We start from the raw sequence: 14,320 nt of genomic DNA, 5'->3' as shown, positions 1-14,320 counted from the left end.
TCGAAAACGGCGCCGTTTTGCGTTAAAGACCCAGGGCATAAAACGACGTCGTTTTGCCCTGGGTCGGACCAACCTGACCCGACCCACTAGGATCTGCGTGTTTTTTTAAGGGAGGGGTTATTTGCGCATTTAACCCCTCCGCTTTTTAAATGTTTTGCAATTAAGTCTTTCATGTTTTTAATTTGGTCACATAATTTTCTGATGTTTTCAATTTAGTCCCCGTGCATGCACAGCGTTTTAATGACTGGGAATATTACGGTTTTGGTCCCTTTACATTTCTCGAGTGTTCAAATAAGCCCCTTCTCTTCCTTTTATTTTCAAATTCGCCCCAAAACTTTATTTTTACTTCGAATTTAGTCCTTTTTTCCAGATTTAATTAGGTTTCTATATTATTTTTGCCTTTTTAATATATTATTTATTATTTTATTTGTCATTACGTATATTAATATTATTATTATTCTTATTATTCTTATCATTATTATTATTATTATTATCATGTGTTGTTATATATATATTTTTAATATATGTATGAATATATTTAGGTAATCTCATTAACAATTATTATTATTCCTAATATGTATATATTATGTATATTTCTAATACTATATGGTATATTTCTAATATTATTTTGTATATATATATGTACATACTTATATAATGTATGAATTTTTTTACTATCACTTATAATGTAGGTATATTATATATACTTTATACATATTATGTATATATATTTAATATCATTAGTTATATGTTCCTTATACTATTCCATGTATGAATTTTGTATCATATTATGTATACATTCTTAAATACTATGTTATATATGCATATTGTTTTTAATACCGTATTGTTATATATTCTTAATATTATACATTGTATAAATTCTCTTAAATAACTATATTATGTGTACATATATATAGTATGTATCTTTTTTTTATTATCATTACGTACATTTTTTATATATATACGTATATGTGTGTATATTTATGTAATATTTATAGTTTTTTTAAAACATTATTATCATCTCTACTAGGCATATATTATGTAAATATTTTAGTACTATAATATATATATATGCATGTTTTTATTACATATGTATTACGTATACATATCTTTTCAATATTATATCTTTATACATGACATATGTATATTTCTAATGCTATATTACATTTTTACATATTATCTTATGAATATATATACATATATATTATATTGTAACTACTTTATGGACATTATTTTTAACTTTACATTATGTATGTATTTCTCATATTATTAATTGTATATGTATTTTTATGATGTATTAGTTGCATATATTTTTTTATGTTATCTTATGTACATATTATTTTATATTATTATTACTAAGTATATTTTGTATTTGTTCATGATTTGTCTTTGTTTTTATTTCTTTTGTAAATATCATTGTTATTGTTTTTCTAATGCTCTAATGCTCCATGTTAACATTTCTCATTAATAATGTCATTGTTTGTATCAATAATTTATTTTAAATTCTTACTTTATAAAATTTTTTTCACATGTTTTAATTAATTTCAATAATCAAGGCAACGTACCGATTTAAACACTATGTCATCTATTTCATCGCTAGGTTGGGTGAATATCAAGTGACTCGTGTTAAAACGGTATGTCCTTCTCAGAAACATAAAAATTAAAATTTCTCGTCTTTTCAATTGGATCACGATTAAATGTTACTTTGAACTTGCAATTTTGAAAATCAAGACAATACGTCTTTAATAAGATACCAATTTTGGGCGTCACGAGGGTGCTAATACCTTCCTCGTGCGTAACCGACTCCCGAACTGTAACGCCCCAATTTTTGAGAATTCTGTGAATGTTGGCATAGGTTTAATTATGTTAGTGGGCCTCTAGACAGCCCAAGCTTAAGATAGAACCCGCTAATTTTAGTTAATTTTTGTTCCATAAGAAAAAGGGACTGAAATTATGAAATAGGACCTATGTGAAAATATTTGAAAATGCTATAGGCTAATTTGTAGTGGCCAAATAAATAGTAGTGCAAAATAGGAGGATTTGCATGTCAAATTCCCCACTTTTAATGTAGTGGCCAGCCAAGGTGATGGATAGTTGATAATGTATGCATTTTAGCATTTTAATAGTTAATGAATGATGGGCATTAGGATTTTAATAGTTAATGGATGATGGGCATGATAAGCATTATGGGCATATTTTTATTGGAATTATGGCATGAGTATGGCACAAATATTAGTATATCATTTATGTGTCATAAAATGTTGAGTGATAAGAATAACAAAAGGAAGTAAAGGAAGGTTGTTGTTCATTCTTTGTTCTTCATAGCTGAATTTGAGAGAGAGAGAAAATAGGGGAGGAAACCCTTGAATATTCGGTCACTAGGAGAGGGAAAAATTGAAGGTAAGTTCTTGGTACTTTGCTTCTATCTTGATGTTCATGAGTTCTTCTTGATTCTACCCTAACTCATGAAGCATATTTTAGTTTTTGGTTGTTGTTTCATGTTCTTTTGATGAAAAATGGAAGATAGGTGAAGTTGAGCCAAACAAATGATCATGCATGTGCCTTAGATGCTAAAGGGAAAAATCGGCTAACATGTTGTGCTTTAAAATGATGAAATGGAGATTATGCTTAAGTAAAAATCATAGATATGTGATGATTGATTGGTGATATACATGTTTAAATAACATGCATGCAAGATAGGTGTATGAAAGAGTGATTTGGTAATAAATCTGCTTGGGACAGCAACAGTAATGTGACTTTGGAAAATCACCATAAATTGTGGGAGATGAATTAGAAGCTGAATAAATTACGTAATTAAAGCTTATTGAGTCTAGTTTCTAATGAAATAAACAAGAACATATTTTGAATTCTGTACAATGAGAAATTTGATTCGTAATGAAGAGTGGTTAGATTAGTCAAACAGTGAAACATGGGAAACTTTGAGAAAAATCTGGTATTGATTGGATAAACCAAAAATACTGAAAATTTTATGGATAGAAGATATATGAGTCTATTTTCAGGTAAAATTAACGAAACTTGATTTGGAATTTCGTAGCTCCAGTTATAAATGATTTAGTGACTGTTGCTTAGGAAGACAGCTTTCAGTGAAATTATGATTATGTGGTAAACATTGACAAAAATTTGTTAATGAGTTGCTTATTGATTTCTTATAAGGCTACTATGATCTGTAGGTGTGGTTGGTCGAATATTGTAAGGGGTTAATACGTAGTTTGTATTTGAATAGTTAGATTAACGTGTTAGTAATCCAATTGTAGGCGGTTCGTGTGTGGATCTCGTTAACATATCGTCGTAAACAAGTGTGTAACTAACACCCTCTTTCTTAGTCTAGATCGGCAAAAGTCGAAAAGCCGAAATGCCGAAAATCGGTATTTTGTAGATTTGCGAGTGTGCGAATGCTCGTGAGGTAAATCGATTAATGTTTTTGGTAAGCTGCAATGTTTGGACTGCAAAGTGCATGATTTCTGTGCCCTCGATATTTTTGGGCTTAATGGGCCAAAATTGGAATGATGGGCCAACGGGCCCAATTCGGTAAGAACCCTCGGTAGTGATTCTGTTAGTATGTGAAAGTTAGGAATATGCATGAAAACCCTAAAATAGATAAATTACTGAAATACCTTTAAAAGTGGAAATTTTACAGTTTTACTCCTAGGAGATAAATTACCGAAATACCCCTAGGGTTAAATTGACCTAAATGCATGTTTGACTATTGTTATTTACTGCATGCCATGTTGTTATTATCTGATGCATGGGACTGGGATATTGACGGAGGAAGTACTGAAAGTGGCTTGTCCACGTACTGGAGGCTTTGCCTCAATTTACTGTTAACTGAGCAGCAAGGCTGCAACTGTGGAGTGTTGGGCTGGGTGGGTTGAGCTATTCCCCACATGGAGTGTATGGCTGGTACGGGTGGAGTGTAGTGGTTGGTGGGTTGAGTAGTCTCCCCAAATGGGCTTGCATATGTTTACTGATGTTGCATGTATTTTGAAATGGGCCTATGGGCCACACTGTTATCTGAATAAGGGGCTAAGGCCCAGTTTATTGTAATCTGAAAAGGGCTCTGGCCCAGTACCACTGTTACCTGAATGGGCTTAGGCCCAATGGGCTTGAGCTGACTTGGGCTTTGAATGGGTTTTCCTTACACACTGAGTTTCCCCAAACTCACCCCTTCTTTAACCTTGTAGGTGAGCCTTGATGTGGGTGACTTGGAGCCGGAGGGGATTCAGAGTGGCCATTGTGAACACTTTTGGGTTTGAAAAAGAGACTGGTTTTCTTAAGTTATTTTTAATTACTATTTAAGTTTTGGGTTGTAATAAGGCCATTTTAACTTTATTTTCTTCTTTGATTTTCTGGGATTATATTATTTTAAACAACTTTAAATTGATGGATAATAATCCAAATGGGCTAGACTTAGGGCACGATTTCAAAACGATATTTTTTTTAAAATAACACGATGACACGAATATCCAATTTACCAAAGATAACCACTCAAAGAAATTTCAACTTGTTATAACCAAGTGTGGCAATAGATGTGGACATGTCTAGGATTGGATCCAATCGGAGAGCTTGGTACTTAAGCAGCCTTCATGGCTCACCTCCTCTGTTATGGATACCTACCTGGTGCCCAGCTTCCATTCACTTGGTTAGTTTGACAAAATTCGGCTTTTTAAAACACTAAAAAGGGAACACGGGTTTTTGACTTCAAAGTGGCACGTCGGATTTGGCCTTAACGTCTGGGCCGGGTTTGGGGTGCTACACGAACCCTACTTTTTCTCTGGATTTTAACATAGACCTAAACTCGGCCTTCTTTTTGTTTTAAAAATAAATTTATAGGTGTCCGATCACACCAAGGAAAAAGGATCGGTGGCGACTCCCCTCTTTATTTCAAAATCAAACATCAGTTTTCAAGTTTTCATTAAATCGCCACAATTAGCGACCGAAAGTAAATTTTTACGTCGCTACATTGAGAATTCGAGAAAACGTGCCCTAACTTACTGGGTTTTGATTTCTCTCGTTTAGTCTAAATAATCGAATACCCTTTTAATAAGTTAAAATACACAAATTTTATATAAAATGCAAGCTCGCTCTCGAAAATTCAAGATGTCGTGTCCTAACTTACTGGATGTGACATTTTATATTTTGAGACGAGAAGGTCTTTAACACTTGAGCATTTTTATAAAGAAGGATCATATTTCAAAGCCTTTCAAGTTTTCAATCTTTGACACTAAGACACTAATTAATCAACTAGGCACCAAATTTTGGGAGTATTCAGGGTGCTAATCCTTCCTCGTGCGTAACCAACTCCCGAACTCATTTTTCAAATTTTTCGTAGACCAAAAATTATCGCTTTAGTAAATCTTAACTTTTACTAAAATCATTAATTTAAGGTGACCCGATCACACCTCATCAAAAAGGATTGGTGGTGATTCCCCTATTCGTTTTCATTTTCAAAATCTAAGTTAATTCCCGTTTTTTAAAAAAATGGTTACGACAGATATAACGACAACATTTTCATTTGAAAACAACTTAATAATCACAGTAACATGTGGGCAACTGAGTTGTGTGAAAAGGTGAAATTAAAATTTTAAAACTATCATAAAATATATATGCAGTAAGGCTTATCAAGAAATCTAAAGTAATCATATGCTTATCCATTTTAATCATATTAATATACTTAGTTTATTTCCATGAAACAAAAAATGTAGTTCGACTTTATATTATAGTGAGAATAATTTAAAATAATAAAATACCCCACATCTTTGCAGGCCAAGGAGGAGAGTGCTTAAATCAGTGCAAAGAACTCAAACCCACACTGGGATGTTAAGCAATATATTTAGTGCAAAGGTTGTCCCAATAACTGCAACAAATATATACAACTAAATGCATGAAAACACACCTTGAACATTCATTATGATTTATGCATAAATTTTGTTTATTTTTTTATTTCTTCATGTATATTTATATTGGTCTTGAGTTATATTTGCACGTAGCAGACTTTCAGGTATATCAGCAGCAATTTCTGCAAGTAACCGTACGCAATACTTGACTAACTTTGGTTACTCAAATTTAGGGGTGAGCGTTCGATCGAATCAAGTGAAAAAGTTTTGAGTTGACGAAATCTATTTTATCATCCTAACTTAATTTGAAATTTTTTCGAAATGATTAAAGTGAAATGAAATTTGAGTCAAATCGAATTGAGTGAAACGTTAGAGTTCAATTAAATATGTCAAATTAAAATCTTGTTATGGTATAACTAATCCAAAATTAAAGCATATAAATTTGAAATCATATATATCTGAAACTTTTTTCGAAGCAAAATAATAAAAAATATTTTAGTATAATAAACTTAAATTATTAATTAACTTATTTAGGTCCCAAAATTATTACTTTAGAAATTTTTTTATTTTTTAACTTTATTTATATATATATTAGATTTTTTTTGAAATATTTATAATTTTTTAATAATATAAATTTTATAAATATTTTGAATGTTAAGAATTATTTTGAATTTTTTGTAGTTTTTGTTGAGAGATCAATTTGCTTATTTTCAAACTTGATAGGGACCAAAAGGGTATTTACACCAATCTGTGTTATTCAAATTATTCGAATTTTTTGAATTGTAAAATTCAACTCGATTCAAACTCGAAACACGAATTACTTATCTAAGTTGACTCGAATAATTCAAATAATTTGATTCGATTAACTCGAATTTTTTTAATTTTTTTGAATTAAATCGAATTTTGTTTACCCCTAACTATTACAGCCCCAAAAGCTTCCATTGCTATAGCTTCCCATCATCCCCGTTGCTATAGCTTTCCAGCTTCAACTATGAATCATTGCTATTCGGCTGCCTCCCAACCAGCCACAAACAAAACCATAGCCCGACAGACATCTCAACCAAACTGATCCATTCACCATAGCCATCACCACCATTCAGGCTTAGTTTGAAATAAATATATAGTCAAGGAAGGCTGCTATGAAACTCTAGGAAAACATAAGGTTGGGACGAATGACTTTTTTAGCGTTTTCACATTCCTTTTCTTATTACAATATATCATTTTACAAGATATTGCTATGCGGAGGGTTTTCATTTTTTTTTATCACATATGTGTTATGGTTTAAATTGATTTAAATTTAAATTATCAAGTTTTTAAAAATTAGGTTTTTTTTTAAATTAAGTTTTTAAAATTATGATATTACAGTTTTTTAGATTTCCTATTCAAATTATTACTGAAATCAGAAACAATTAATACAGTTTTTTTAATAAAAAGTATAACATAATTGACTTAATATTAATATATACAATTAACCCACATAACATACTAGTATGCAAATTAATATATTTCTAAAATGGCGTTGCAAGGATGAAAAGGAATCTAAAATTAAAGCTTGAAAATTCCAATTTTATGGTTCACACTATTGTCTTTTTGTATTTGATGTTACATGATAATGTTGATATTAATTTGCGATGGGAAAATTAACTCATTTGATTTGGATTAGCATAATTTATATTTTAAAGAAGTCTAGTTTATTTGGGGTTTTTTCCTATTTAATGTGATGTGTTTTTAAGTTTTAGATTATTATAGAGTTATTGTATCTTTTCAATGTTGGATAGTTTTTGGTTAGAATTCTATTTGTACATATAATTATATTTATACTCTTTGTAATTACCATCATAGCTTCATCTTAAAATATCATTTAATTTATTCTAATATGAATAATTTCAGTTTGAATAATTTCTTTTTAGATTATTAATTTTTAAAAGGGTCAATTATAAGTTCTATTTTAGTCATTCAGTTATTAAGTTTTTAAAATTAAATATTATAATCATTTTCTTCTTAATTTAACTCAATAATGGAAGTTTAATGTGTGCCATTTTTTATTGGACAAATAAAAAATTTAATCCTCCAATGTTGATACATTCTATCAATTTGATTTTAAATCTAAACTTCAATAAATTTAGTCCTACAACATCCCACGTTATAGACATATAGACATTACAGACGTAATAGAAAGTTGAGGTGGCTCATTAACTTGCCATGTTGGTATCCCACATGAAAGCGGCAGCCTCTATAGCATCCTCCTTTAACTTAACTTGCAGTAGAAGAAGAACAAGAATAAAGAAAAATAGAGAAAAAAATTCCCTACCCAGGTCACTTTTGATTTATCAACGGTGGCCTCTACACCATCCCCAATCTCTTACCTTACAAGAATCCTCCCCTCTCCCTCTCCCCCACCATCCCTTTCTCTTTGCTAATCATTTCGTGTTTCTAGATCACCAAAAAAAAAAACAATAAGAAAGTCATTTTTTGGGGGGAAATTTTGAAATACGAAACCGAGAATCAACAAAGCAATCTTATGCAACGTTGTGCATGGACGTTAACAGGAATCTTCTTCGACCTGAAACCTTGGATCCCATCGAGTAGAGTACTCTCTGCCTCTTTTTATCAGTTTATGAATTCCGCCCAAGCCTAAGCGATGATGGCTCCAGGGTTCTTGGTCAATGATGTCGTTCACTTCTCACCTTCAAATTTGTACTGTAAAAAGAGGCCGTCAAAGGTGATTTTTTTTGGGGGTTTACAAGAGGGCCTTTCCCCATATTATGTTGTGTGTCAAGGGGATTAAAAGTTGGGGGAGGTTGAAATTTTGTAACACCCCAAACCCAGCCCAGACGTTATGACCGGATCCGACATGCCACATCGAAGCGTTCAAAACATTTTATATTGTTGATCCAGAAAAACTTACATAGTGTTTTAAAAGATAATTTCATTATAGGTTAAAATGAATGGAAGCTGTACACCAGGTAGGAAACCGGAAAAGAGGTGGTGAGTCCATCGGATTGCTTAAGTACTAAGCTCCCTTCGGATCCAATCCTAAACATGCATACCGCCATTGCCACACCTTAACGTCATGGATATTTCTAGGAAACCGGTTTGATTAAGTCATTTTTAGGAAAAGTGATTAATTTTGGAAAATACTTTCATTGCGGAAGCTTTGCTTGTTGTCGTGTTATTTTGAAATCAATTTTGTTTCTGAAAACTCGCCCTAAAGCTATCCAATTTCAACAGTTAAAATAAGTAATACCTATCTTAGTAATACATATTAAAACCATCAAAAATAATTAAGCGGCCTTATTACATTTAAAAACCCAAAACTTCAAACGTAAATAAAAGGATGCCCAGTTCACCAGAAGAAAATCAAACTTTCAGAACGGGTGGCCACTCCGAATTTCCTCACAGCTCCAAGCCCACTATGGTTGGGGATTTCCTACGTGGATGAAAATAAAAGGGGTGAGTTTGGGGAAACTCAGTGTGTAAGGAAAACCCATTCAAAGCCCAAGTCAGCTCAAGCCTATTGGGCCTAAGCCCATTCAGGTAACAGTGGTACTGGACCAGAGCCCTTTTCAGATTACAATAAACTGGGCCTTAGCCCTTAATTCAGATAACAGTATGGCCCATAGGCCCATTTCAAAATACATGCAACATCAATAACATATGCAAGCCTATTTGGGGAGACTACTCAACCCACCAACCACTACACTCCACCCGTACCAGCCCTACACTCCATGTGGGGAATAGCTCAACCCACCCAGCCCAACACTCCACAGTTGCAACCTTGCTGCTCAGTTAACAGTAAATTGAGGCAAAGCCTCCAGTACGTGGACAAGCCACTTTCAGTACTTTCTCGGTCAATATCCCAATCCCATGCATCAGATAATAACAACATGGCATGCAGTAAATAACAACAGTCAAACATGCATTTAGGTCAATTTAACCCTAGGGGTATTTTGGTAATTTATCTACTAGGGGTAAAACTATAAATTTTCCACTTTTAAAGGTATTTCAGTAAGTTATCTATTTTAGGGTTTTTCATGCATATTCCTACTTTTCACGTACTAACAGAATCACGTACCGAGGGTTCTTATCGAATTGGGCTCGTTGGCCCATCATTCCAATTTTGGCCCATTAAGCCCAAAAATATCGATGGCACAGAAATCATGCACTTTGCAGTCCAAATTTTGCAGCTTACCAAAAACATTAATCGATTTACCTCACGAGCATTCGCACACTCGCAAATCTAAAAAAATACCGGTTTTCGGCATTTCAGCTTTTCGACTTTTGCCGATCCAGACTAAGAAAAATGGTGTTAGTTACACACCTGTTTGCGACGATATGTTGACGAGATCCACACACGAACCGCCTACAATTGGATTACTAACACGTTAATCTAACTATTCAAATACAAACTACGTATTAACCCCTTACAATATTCGGCCAACCACACCTACAGATCATAGTAAGCTTATAAGAAAACAATAAGCAACTCATTAACAAATTTTTGTCAATGTTTACCACATAATCATAATTTCACTGCAAGCTGTCTTCCTAAGCAACAGTCACTAAATCATTTATAACTGGAGCTACGAAACTCCAAATCAAGTTCCGTTAATTTTCCTTGAAAATAGACTCATATATCTTCTATCCATAAAATTTTCAGAATTTTTGGTTTAGCCAATCAATACCAGATTTTTCTCAAAGTTTCCCATGTGTCACTGTTTGACTAATCTGACCACTCTTCATTACAAATCAAATTTCTCATTGTACAGAATTCAAAATATGTTCTAGTTTATTCCATTTGAAACTAGACTCATTAATATTTAATTACATAATTTATGCAGCTTCTAACTCATCTCCCACAATTTATGGTGATTTTCCAAAGTCACGTTACTGCTGCTGTCCCAAGCAGATTTATTACCAAATCACTCTTTCACACCTAACTTGCATGCTTGTTATTTAAACATGTATATCACGAATCAATCATCACATATCTATGATTTTACTTAAGTATAATCTCCATTTCATCATTTTAAAGCACAACATGTTAGCTGATTTTTCCCTTTAACATCTAAGGCACATGCATGCTCATTTGTTTGGCTCAACTTCACCTATCTTCCATTTTTTCATCAAAAGAACATGAAACAACAACCATTTCCTTCATTTTAATTCATGACTAAATGCTCACAACACAACTAAAAACCAAAATATGCTTCAAGAGTTAAGGTAGAATCAAGAAGAACTCATGAACATCAAGATAGAAGCAAACTACCATGAACTTACCTTAAATTTTCTTCCCCAAGTGACCGAACATTTAAGAGCTTTCTCCTCTCCTTTCTCTTCTCTAACTTTAGGCTATGATGAACAAAGATGGACAAAAATTTGTTCTTTTCACCCCTTTTTCTTTTAATAAAATTTTATATTTCATCCATTTAATTCTTTAATACAAAAGACATGAAATACCCATCATGGAACATTTACCTAAACCATTATCATGGAACATTTACCTAACTCATTATCATGGAACATTTACCTAACCCATTATCAATTTGTACCATGAATTATAGATATCAAGTGCTCATATTGTCTACAACAACGTGATGGCTAGCCACTTCATGTAAAATGGGAGGTTTGTCATGCAAATCCTCCTATTTTGCACTCCTATTTATTTGGCCACTTCAATTTAGCCTATAGCATTTTCAAACATTTTCACATAGGTCCTATTTCATAATTTCACCCCCTTTTTCTTATGGAACAAAAATTAACTAAAATTGCAGGGTTCTATCTTAAGCTTGGGCCTTCTAGAGGCCCACAAACATAATTAAACCTATGCCAACATTCACAGAATTCCCGAAAATTGGGGTGTCACATTTAACGTGTTACTTATACTTTTAAAATATCGATTTTGGTACTTGAACTTTAATTCTGTCTATCAATCTAGTACTTAACTTTAATGGTGTTAAAATCTGGCATCACTTGACACATGGACAAATCTTATGTTGCCATCTCAAAACTTGTAGTTTTGGAGGAGTTGGATCGTAGGGGTACAAAAATTAAGGAAGTCCCTCATGGGATGTAAAACTTAACGAGTCGTAAGCACCTAAATCTGTACGAAACTAAGAAGCTGAATTAGATTACAGATGAAGTATTATCTTAACTTTCTTGTCTTCAAGACATGACTGTTGGCAATACATTGATAAGGGGAAAAGAGGTTTGTGGATTGAAGAAGCTGGAAATCCTCTTAGGTAAGTTTGATAAGCTGTCCGACTTAAATATGTATGTCCAAGACTTAAATAATTTAGTTTTGAGAACTTTTGGTAAGAAAATCTCTTCGATCTCTCTCGATTTCGATATTAAGTAAATTGATTTTTTTAAATAAAATAATTTAGTTCCTGTCAATTTAAAAAATGAGTAACTAAGTTTAATTAATCATGACACCAATTTATCTTACTTTTGATTGGAATTATAAGTTTAGCCTTCAAATTTTACACATTTTATCAATTTAATCCTAATTCTAAACAAATCAACGAATTTAACCCTTAACATTTTTTGTTGAATTGGTCCTAATTCTAAATCAAATATCCAAAAAATAATTTTTTTTTTAAAATTTTAAAATCTAAAGAATGTATTAAAATTAAGGAAATATGTAAAAAAAAATTCAAAATTTTAAAAAATTTAAATTTATTATTTACGTGATTTTCAACGGGGGTCCAAGTTTTTTTTTTTAAATTTTAAAAAGAGTGTAAATATCTAAACCTTGTATATAGACAAACAAAACATAATGATGGAATATGAAATAAGATATAATGAATTATTTAACTCTCTAATTTTGTAAAGGAAAAATTATTTAATCTTTTCATTTAATTTTTCTTTTTTTAACCCTTGAACTTGAATTGTTTGTCAAATCACCCTAAAATGGATGAAAAATTAACGTCTGTTAACTTTGCTGACATGGTATCCACGTGTGAGCCACGTTAACAATTAATTGATTTTTAAAATTTTAAAACATTATTTTTTATAATTTTTAATGTTTTAATGTTTTAACTTTTTACGTTTTTTTTTAATTTTTATATTTAAAAAATTAATTGCTAATGTGGTTGCAATTCATTCGTATGTCATATCAACAAAGTTAACATATATATTAACTTTTTTGTTCATTTTGAGGGTAATTTGACAAATAACGCAAATTTAATGACTAAAAGGACCAAAAATTAAATGAATGGTTAGAAATTTTTTTTATAAGGTTGGAGGGTTAAAGACGTAATTATACCTATAAAATATTGTAAAGATGAGTTGTGTTATGGTGTCTAGTTTTTCAAGATCAAGATATTTGACTTAATTATCAACAATTGTCACAATTTTTTAAATTTACTATATTAGACCAATTTTTGGAATAATTACAAGAATAGGCCGATTTAGGGAAAACGCTTAGCGTTTTCAGGTGAAATGTAGAAAAACGCTTCTAGCTGAACATGTTCCCCCCCTATTGTCTACTTTCCAACGGCTAATTAAAATAGTTGTTGCCCCCCTATAAACCTCCCATCCTTACTCATTTCTCACAACTCTTTTAAAATTATCAAACCACTCTCAAAATTCTCTCAAATTCTCTCTTAAAGTTATTATAAAATTCTATTTCTATCTAGATTATATTTTTTATTAATATTTTCTGAAAATAATTTTTTTATAAAAAAATTAATTTTTGTTCTATAATTAGAAATGGTCGGTTCTCTCCGTAATCAATTGCAAATGATAATAATGTTTTTTAATAAATTTCTATTTTGTATAATTTTTTATTTCATTTTTATATTTTAACTTAATATTTTTCATATTTTTTACGTAAATAGGCGGAAGATCGAATTTTACAATGCTATATTCGTAACCTACCCGCTCCTCCATCACCGTTGATTGAACCATACTTGAGAGAAGTCGATTTTTGGCATGTGGCCCTTGTAGGTCGGAGATATAAGTTGGACCTGAAACTCGTAAGCGCGTAGGAGGAGAGATGGAGACCTGAGAAGCACACATTTCATCTTCTATGCCGCGGGTGTACTATCACTTTGGAGGACGTGCATTTACGGTTGGGGGTACCAGTGGATGGGTTGATAGTCACCGAGTCTATTCACTCTATAAATTGGGGAGGCGTATACAATGTACTTTTGGGTTTGGTTCTAGAAACGATTTACGGAGATCGGACCGAAATGAGTTGGTTACAAAGAAATTTTGTGGGGCTAGATGAAGACTCGACTGAAGTCAAAAGAGTATGATACATTAAGGCATACATCCTTCAGATCATCGGGTTTATCCTAATGCCGGACAAGTCACGAACACTCATCCATCTAAGGTGGTTGCTGAAACTTGTCGACTTTAGAGAAGTGGACGAATTCAATTGGGGGTCCGCCGATTTTATGATATTGTATTGGGAGATGTGTTAGGCAATGCAACCCCGAAAAATCAAAATTGGTGGTTCC

General features: G+C 32.1%; 1 pseudogene; it reads right to left on the bottom strand.

Annotated features, from left to right (window-relative positions):
* LOC107956399 (metal transporter Nramp5-like) overlaps positions 1-13,877 on the bottom strand; it is a 62,468-nt pseudogene extending 48,591 nt beyond the window's left edge.
* Between the last annotated feature and the right edge of the window lie 443 nt (positions 13,878-14,320).

This window comes from Gossypium hirsutum, chromosome A11, assembly GCF_007990345.1.
Source record: "Gossypium hirsutum isolate 1008001.06 chromosome A11, Gossypium_hirsutum_v2.1, whole genome shotgun sequence".
NCBI classification, from domain to species: Eukaryota; Viridiplantae; Streptophyta; class Magnoliopsida; order Malvales; family Malvaceae; genus Gossypium; species Gossypium hirsutum.
The sequence above is the reverse complement of the archived record's forward strand: the minus strand, read 5'-3'. Positions and strand labels throughout refer to the sequence as shown.